Source organism: Tenrec ecaudatus, chromosome X, assembly GCF_050624435.1.
Source record: "Tenrec ecaudatus isolate mTenEca1 chromosome X, mTenEca1.hap1, whole genome shotgun sequence".
NCBI lineage: Eukaryota > Metazoa > Chordata > Mammalia > Afrosoricida > Tenrecidae > Tenrec > Tenrec ecaudatus.
In genome coordinates, this window is record NC_134548.1 from 105,746,132 (window position 1) to 105,754,966 (window position 8,835).

Genomic DNA, 8,835 nt, shown 5'->3' on the forward strand with positions numbered 1-8,835 from the left:
ATTCTGAAGAAAAGAGAGAGGGCAGATGAACTACTTTTTCTGGGATGAAAGGCAACAGCTGGAAAGTCAGGAGAAAAGAGCATCTATAAAGAAATGCTCTGACCTTGAGAAGGACCTTGGGATATTTGTGTGATATTATGCACTGAAGAAAAGGGGCATGAAAATCACTGTAGTTACAGGGGATGTGAACAAAGGCATGAAAACATATGATATATTCAGAGTGTGGGGAGTTCCTGGATGGTATAAATGATTAATACACACAACTATTAAAAATTGTAGGTTCAGTACACACAGAGGCAACTCATATGAGGGACCTCACCATCTAGTTCAGAAAAATTAGGTATTGAACTTTTAGGGGCAGTTGTACTGTGGAATTAGATTATGGAATCTATAGTTACTATTGGATTAGTTAGATAAGATAAAATGAAGAATGAAAACTAAAAGACTAGCACATTTATTCTTCTTCAGTTTCTTTTCATGGTAAATATAACTCTTTATAAAAGTCCTAGAGAAATATAGTAGCTTTCTGGTCACCCTGTGCAAGTAAAAAGGGTCGTTCCACTACTCACACTTACAAAAAAAGAGATAGGAGACAACATTGATTAAGATCTGAGAGGTGTGACACAATGTAGTGACTACTTTTATATTGCTTTGAAAAATAAAATGTCGGCATAAAAGTTGATTCTGAAGTCCCAAAATTGTTGATTGTGTAGATTAGGGGTGGGGAACCTCTGGACCAAGGGCCCTACAAAGCCTCCGAAAATCATTTGCTCTGGCCTTGCCAAGGTAACTGCTGATGGGATTCAAAATTCAATAAATATAGGAGCTTTTTTCATAGCAACAAAAATTCAGGCTAAATGAATCATCATAATAAAGCAAAATTTGAGGGACAAGCAAGAAGCATCCATTATGGGACAGACAGGATACCTGTGTCAGTACATGACAGGAGAGACACATGTGCTTCTTATTGGTTGCGCAGGCCCTTCTACTTTTATTGTGGTGACTCAGAGTAGAGTCGGTGCCAGTCAGGCTGGGAGTGTACATGTTTGGAAAGTGTTAACATACTGTGCCGAAGCTATGGTGATCCAGTGATGATGAGAAGAAATGTGATAGATTCCTTGAGACATTGATGACCTTGACTCGATAATTGACAATGATGCTGTCAGCTTCTTTTTCCACTTTTTTTAACACACAAAATAAGTCCAATTCAAACTTATTTAAATATCCATGATCAGCAAAACCTGAATCTCAAATGAAATTAAGGAGATTACAGTACAGAGAAGCCTGAAGAGTCCATGATATGAATTTTGGATATGTTCTAAATAAAAGATGGAGGATTAGAAGAGTAATCAAAGCAAAAGTACTCATGTCACTCACAACACACACGTTGGATAGTTATTGAAAGTTAAGAGACGTGACATCCTACAAATGGTGATTACAAAACAAGAAAAAAAGTTGATGCAAAGTGTCAATGTTTCCAAAAAGGAATGGACTAGTCAAAGGCAAAACTCTATCTAGTTTGTGGCATTAGCAATAATGGAAAAATAACTATTTAGAACATCATTACAGCTTTAAAAAATTAATCCATATATTCTTTGTATTATGTACACCATGTATATAAATACATGATCTCTAATATAATACTGATTTTGTACATAAAAATATGTCCATACAATGTACAGTGTTGCACACCATCCCATTTTCATTCAACAATACATCATGGATATCGTTGTATGCTGGAACATATAAATCTACTTTGTTCTTTATCATGACTGCATAATGTTCTATGGGAATTCCATGATCTTATCTTGCTCAAAAAGCTCACTTCCTGGTGTTAACAAACACAGGGACAAGGGAACAACATGGGACCCAAAATGGTAGTGAGGGGGGAGTGGCAGGCCTGGTGGGGAATGATCAAGGGTAAGGTTGCATAGAGAAGAGGTATAGTTGTAGCCCAGGTGGGGATAGAGCATGGTGTTAGGGCAGGAGGAGTGTCAAAGGATATGGAGGAAAGAGCTAGGAGTCAAGGGGCATTTATGGAGGTCTAGACAAAGATATGTACATGCAAATATATATATGAGGATGGGGAAATAGATCTATGTGTCTGTATTTATAGGTTTAGTATTAAGATGGTGGAAGGACCTTGGGCCTCTACTCAAGCACTCCCTCAATGCATGAATACTTTCTTTTATTAAATTGGCACTCTACAATGCTCACCCTCCTGACACAACTGCTGAAGCCAAAGTGGGTGAACAAGTAAATGTGGTGAAAAAAGCTGATGGTGCCCAGCTATCAAAAGAGATAGTGTCTGGGGTCTTAAAGGCTTAAAGATAAACAAGCGGCCATCTAGCTCAGAAGCAACAAAGCACACATGGAAGAACACACCAGCCTGTGTGATCGCGTGGTCCCGAAGGGATCAGTTATCAGGCATAAAAGAACAAAAAATCATATCATTGGGTGCATACCTCCATGATACAATGTCTGAGGACCAGCGGGTGCATAAGCAAATGTGACGAAGAAAGCTGATGGTGCCCAGCTATCAAAAGAGGTAGCATCTGGGGTCTTAAAGGCTTGAAGGTAAACAAATGGCCATGTAGCTCAGAAGCAACAAAGTCCACATGGAAGAACACACCAGCCTGTGTGATCGAGTGGTCCCAAAGGGATCAGTTACCAGGCATCAAAGAACAAAAAATCATATCATTGACTGCACACCTCCATGATAGGATCACTGAAGACAAATGGGTGCATAAGCAAATGTGGTGAAGAAAGCTGATGGTGCCCGGCTATCAAAAGAGATAGTGTCTGGGGTCTTAAAGGCTTGAAGGTGAACAAGTGGCCATCTAGCTCAGAAGCAAAAAAGCCCACATGGAAGAAGCACACCAGCCAGTGCGATCACGAGGTGCCAAAGGGACCAGGTATAAGGCATCATGCAAAAATATATATATATATATGCATATATATATGTGTGTGTGTGTGCATCTCTCTCTCTCTCTCTCTCTCTCTCTATATATATATATATATATATATATATATATATATATATATATATATATATATATATATACCATAGTGAATGAAGGGGGAAGTGCAGAGTGGAGACCCAAGGCCCATTTGTTGGCCACTGGAGATTCCCCTCATAGAGGGGTTTAGAAGAGGAAATGGGTCAGTCAGGGTGCGAGGTAGTACCGATGAAGAACACAGCTTTCCCCCAGATCCTGGATGCTTCCTCCCTCCAACTACCATGATCCGAATACTACCTTGCCGGACTGGATACGGCAGAGGTTGTACACTGGTGCATATGGGAGCTGGAGGCACAGGGAATCCAGGGTGGACTATACCTTCAGGACCAGGGGTGTGAGGGGCAATGCTGGGAGAGTGGAGGGTGAGTGGGTTGGAAAGGGGGAACTGATTACAAGGATCCACATGTGACCTCATCCCTGGGAGATGGACGGCAGAGAAGGGGGGTAAGGGAGACTCCGGATAGGGCAAGATATGACTAAATAACAATCTAAAAATTATCAAGGTCTCATGAGGGAGTTGGGAGCGGGAAGGGTGGGGGGAAAAAAGATGACCTGATGCAAAGGGCTTAAGTGGAGAGCAAATGCTTTGAAAATGATTAGGGCAAAGAATGTACGGATGTGCTTTATACAATTGATATATGTATATGCATGGATTGTGATAAGAGTTGTATGATCCCCTAATAAAATGTAAAAAATATATATGAGGAAAAAATGCAAAAAATAAAAAAAGCTAACTTCCAGTCAGTGCTGACTCCTAAAAACCATCTATGGATTTCTGACATTAACTGTTTATAGGAGTAATAGCCCAGTCTTTCGTCCGAGGAGCTGCTGGTGGTTTCAAACTGCTGACCATGAGGATCGCAGCCCAACTTGTACATAATCACTACACCACCAGGGCTCCATGTATCTTATTTTATTCATTCTAATACTGCTTGCATGTGCATTGTTTCTGCTTTCTTTGTATTAAGATATTCATGGAATTATGGTGGTGTAGTGGTTATGGGTTGGAATACTAACCACAATGTCAGCAGTTCAAACTGGCCAGCTGGCCCATAGGTGAAAGATTTACAGTCTCAGAAACTTCAGGGGCAGTTGTGTCCTGACACATAACTTATTTGATGGCATTGAAGATATTCATCCACATTTATTGTAGTTTCAGTGTACTTCCAAGTTGTTACTCATCATAAACCTTTCCTTGGATTTCTTAATCGTTTTCCTTGTAATCATTCTATTGGGGGCTCATACAACTCCTATCACAATCCATACATACATCAATTGTGTAAAGCACATTTATACATTCATTGCCCTCATTATTCTCAAAACATTTGCTCCCAACTTAAGCCCTTGGCATCAGCTCTTCATTTCCCCCCTCCTTCCCCGCTCCTCCCTCCTTCATGAAACCTTGATAATTTATAAATTACTACTATTTTGTCATATCTGACCCTTTCTGACAGCTCCCTTCACCCACTTTTCTGTTATCAATCCCTCAGGGAGGAGGTTATATGTAGATCCTTGTAATCGGTTCCCCCTTTCCACCCCACTCTCCCTCCACCCTCCTGGTATCACCAATTTCACCACTGGTCCTGAAGGGATCATCCATCCTGGATGCCCTGTTTCCACTTCCTGTCGGTACCAGTGTACATCCTCTGGTCTAGCTAGATTTGCAAGGTAGAATTGGCATCATGATAGTGGGGGTGGGAGGTGGAATTTAGCAACTAGAGGAAAGTTGTATGTTTCATTGTTGCTACACTGCACCCTACCTGGCTCTTCTCCTCCCTGAGAACCTTCTGTAAGGGAATGCCCACTTGCCTACAGATGTGCTTTGGGTCCCCACTCCACACTCCCCCTCATTCAAAATGATATGATATTTTTGTTCTTTGAGGCATGATACCTGATCCCTTCGATACCTTGTGATCACACAGGCTGGTGTGCTTCTCCCATATGGATTTTGTTGCTTCTGAGCTAGAAGGCCACTTGTTTACCTTCTAGCCTTTAAGGCCTCAGACACTCTATCTTTTGATAGCTGGGCACCATCAGCTTTCTTCACCACATTTGTTTATGCACCCATTTGTCTTCAGCGATCGTATCGGGGAGGTAAACGCACAGTGATACGATTTTTTGTTCTTTGATGCCTGATAACTGATCCTTCACACCTCATGATCTCACATACTGGTGTGCTTTTTCCACATGGGCTTTGTTGCTTCTCAGCTAGACGGCTGCTTGTTTGCCTTCAAGTCTTTAAGACCCTAGACACTATATCTTCTGATAGCCTGGCTTCATCAGCTTTCTTCACATTTGGTTATGTACTGCTTTGTCTTCAGCAATTGTGTCAGGAAGGTGAGCATCACGGAATGCCAGTTTAAAAGAACAAAGTATTCTTGCATTGTTGGAGTACTTGAGTAGAGGCCCAATGCCCTTCTGTTACCTTAATACTAAACCTATGGACATATGTACATGCCTTTATTTAGACCTCTATAAATGCCCTTTGCCTCCTAGCTCTTTCCTCTATTTCCTTTTACATTCCTCTTTTTCCACTTTCATGTTCTGCCTTTATTTGGGTATCAGTAATTCCTCTTGGTTACATTTACCCTTGGTCATGCCCTACCAGGCTTCCTATACCCTCCTCGCCACTGGTTTGGATCACTTGTTCCCTCGTCCCTGGATTTGTTAACACCACTTCCTTCCCCTCCCCACCTCCCCCTATCCCATGTCCCTCTAGAACTATCGGTTCCATTGTTTTCTCCTCCAGATTGTTCATCCAACCTATCTTATTTAGACAGACGATCGGCAATAATAACATGCACAAAAACAAGACAGAGAAAAACCGAGCAACAAAAGAAAACAAAACAACAAAAATCCAATGACAAAAACTACAACAACACAACCACAAAAAAAGAAAAGCTTGTAGTTAGTGCAAGGACTATTTGTTGGTCTTTAGGAGTATTTTCCAGTTGAGTCAGATGGGGTACCAAGCCTTGGCCCCAAAGTCTATTTCTGGTATTCCCTGGGGATTTCGTTGCTCTGGTCCCCTTGCTTTTCTGTTGCATGCCCTTAGTGTTCTGCCTCAGTGTGGTGTGATCAGATGGGGCAGAATTCCCACACTGTGTCTCCAGTGTTGTCCCCTGTAGTGCTATGGGCCAGTGACAGACGTCATGTCTCATAGTGGGGCCGGCCATATCTGTGGACTGGCTGCTCTGAGCAGGAATATTATTCTCAAGTTTCTTGGAACAGGATGTGCTCCACTTTCTCTTCCTCCCCCTTCATTACAGCTTTAACAACATGTGTTACACTCAGTTAATTGGGAGGTCAAATGCATCTAGATAAAATCTAATGCCTTTCAGTGGAGTTTGTGAACTCAAGAAGTAGCTTTCACTCAGGCTCATTGTGACAGAAAGATATCCAGATGAGTTAAGTACTTAGCAAAAGAGCTAATTGCACAAAAACTGAGGCCTCACGGCAAAAGACAGTTTGTCAAAGAGTGCATGGTGACTGCTGTGAACATGTTGGCTCCTGTGAAGTTCTCAGTTCCATCTAGTCAACGCTTCCTCATAGAGACCCTCTGGATTTCTGAGACTGTAACTGTTAACTGGAGTAGAAAGCCCCATCTTTCTCCCACCGAGCTTCCGGTGGTTTCAAACTGCCGACCGTATGAGTCACAGCCCAACTCATAAGTACTACACCACCAGGGCAGAGTTCTTAGCATCAGACAGAGTAACATTGAATCTAACTTGATAGTTTGTCTCAGAGGGAAACCATCTCAGATTGCATTACTGTTTGAGCAAAAGACATTTCAGAATACTGACGGATTCTGCAGATGTCCAGTTTTTCTCTTTGGTTTGTGAGGAGACAGTCGGCTTAACAAATACTACCCAGCTAGACATTTCTTTCATGAGATAACTGCACAGTTTGAACGGTGAGAAGAACTGCTCTCACTGAAAGCCATGCATGACACTACAAGAAGTAAGGACGTGTGCGAAAGACATTTTATCAATGAAAACACTTCATCTAACATTTGAGAAATTAAGTGACCTTAGTACAGATGGAGCTTCACCCATGTTTGGCTCAAATAAAATGGTTAATGTGGATTCATAAAGAGAAACTAAATGGTCTCAATCTTGATGCAAGTGATTTAATTACATGCCACTGCATCACATATAAGAGCAGGGTCAAGCAGAGATTTTGTCAAAAAGCAGATGGTTTAAGAGCGGCCAGTTTAAGGAGTTTTACTGAATGCTCTTGTCTCTGAGTATAGTGCTCCTGTTGTTTATTGCTGTGAAGGGCAGTGGTGACTGAGTCACGGGAAGGTGGTCATGAAGTTTTATGAACTGTGGGCTAAAGTCAGACCGCTCATCAAGAAGAAGGGGAAACCTGTCAGGAAACTCAATGACAGCACGTGGTTGTATGACAGCGTTCATGGTGGACCTCTCAGAGATGAGCATCAAGCTGCAGGCCCCAGCCAGCTTCTCTGATCTCCAATTTTGGATGTGCAATCACCTGAAGCTAAGTTAAAATTATGGAAAGTGGCAGTAAAAAGGAGTATCAGAGTGAATTTCTCCAATCTGGATGAACAGAAATCATCAATGACACTTGAATATGCTGGGGAATGTGTAAAGTTAATGGAGGCATATAATGAAATATTCAAAAATGTGAAAAGTTAACAAATGGAATTGAGCATCTTCACCACTGGAACTAGCTGATATCCATGATAACTACAACATGAAGTCATTCTGCTGCAAAGTGATGATGGAGTGAAAGCTAGGTACCTCCAACTGTTTGCATTCGATCAATGTTACATAAGAGTGATGAATATCCCACTTTGAGGAGTCATGCATTAAAATATGCATCTAAGTTTTGAACAATTTTCTACTGTGAGTAGTTCTTTCCAAAACTGACCATCACAAAGAGTTGACTGCTCGCCAGATGGACTGACCAAAAACGGGGAAAGCAATGGAAAGGGTCAAACTCATCAAACCATGGAACATCACATACCTCACCACAAGAAAACAGGTTCAGCCATAACATTAGGAGTGAATCCTTAGCTACAGCAATCTAAATTTACGTTGATAATTTTGTATGGCCAACTAATACATATCCAAATTGCACTTAGCAGAAAAAGGTTCCCTACCCATGGTGTAGATAGTAGTGTGACAGGGAATGGAGAAGTAAATGAAGATCTGTAGAAAGAAGTTAAATTTTGAACCAATTGAGGGTTTTTTTGAACATTTTATTATGGTTTTGGTGGAAATTTACAGAGAAAATTATTTTCATTCAAAAATTTATACACATTTTTTTCTTTGTAAGTTTTATTGGCACATAATCCCCACATAATATAATTCAATAGTTCTATAATCTCAAGAAGAGTTGCACAATCAATTTTAGAACCTTTTCTTATTTTGTATGCTCATTATTATTAGTTCCCTATTTCCTCCCCACTACCCCAAATATTTTCTATTGCGACATAAGTTGCAATCCCTTCAATGTAAATGCACTTTTTCTACCCCTATCCTGGTCTTTCCATTTCCATTAGCCAATATTTCTGGCTTCCTCTCTTTCTTTCTGAACTTTGCTTTGGGGCAATGCTGTCTTTTGGTTTCATCTAATTGATTATTCTGGGGAGCACATTCCTCATGGGTCTTATTGTTCATTTTATTGGCCTTCAGTTTGACTGAAAGGCTATCTCCAGGAGTGGGCTCAGTTATAGGTTTGAGGGATTTCAAGGTACCATACTTTTGGGGTTCCATCCATAATACCAGATTTTGTATTTTATGATAACCTTTTCTCACACTCTGTCAAGTATCTTCAATTGTGATTCTGC

The 8,835-nt window shown here is 40.9% G+C and overlaps 1 non-coding gene across 1 annotated transcript; it reads left to right on the forward strand.

Annotated features, from left to right (window-relative positions):
• Positions 1–447: 447 nt before the first annotated feature.
• LOC142435441 (small Cajal body-specific RNA 24) lies at positions 448–573 on the forward strand. Its single transcript, XR_012781497.1, has one exon.
• Positions 574–8,835: the final 8,262 nt, after the last annotated feature.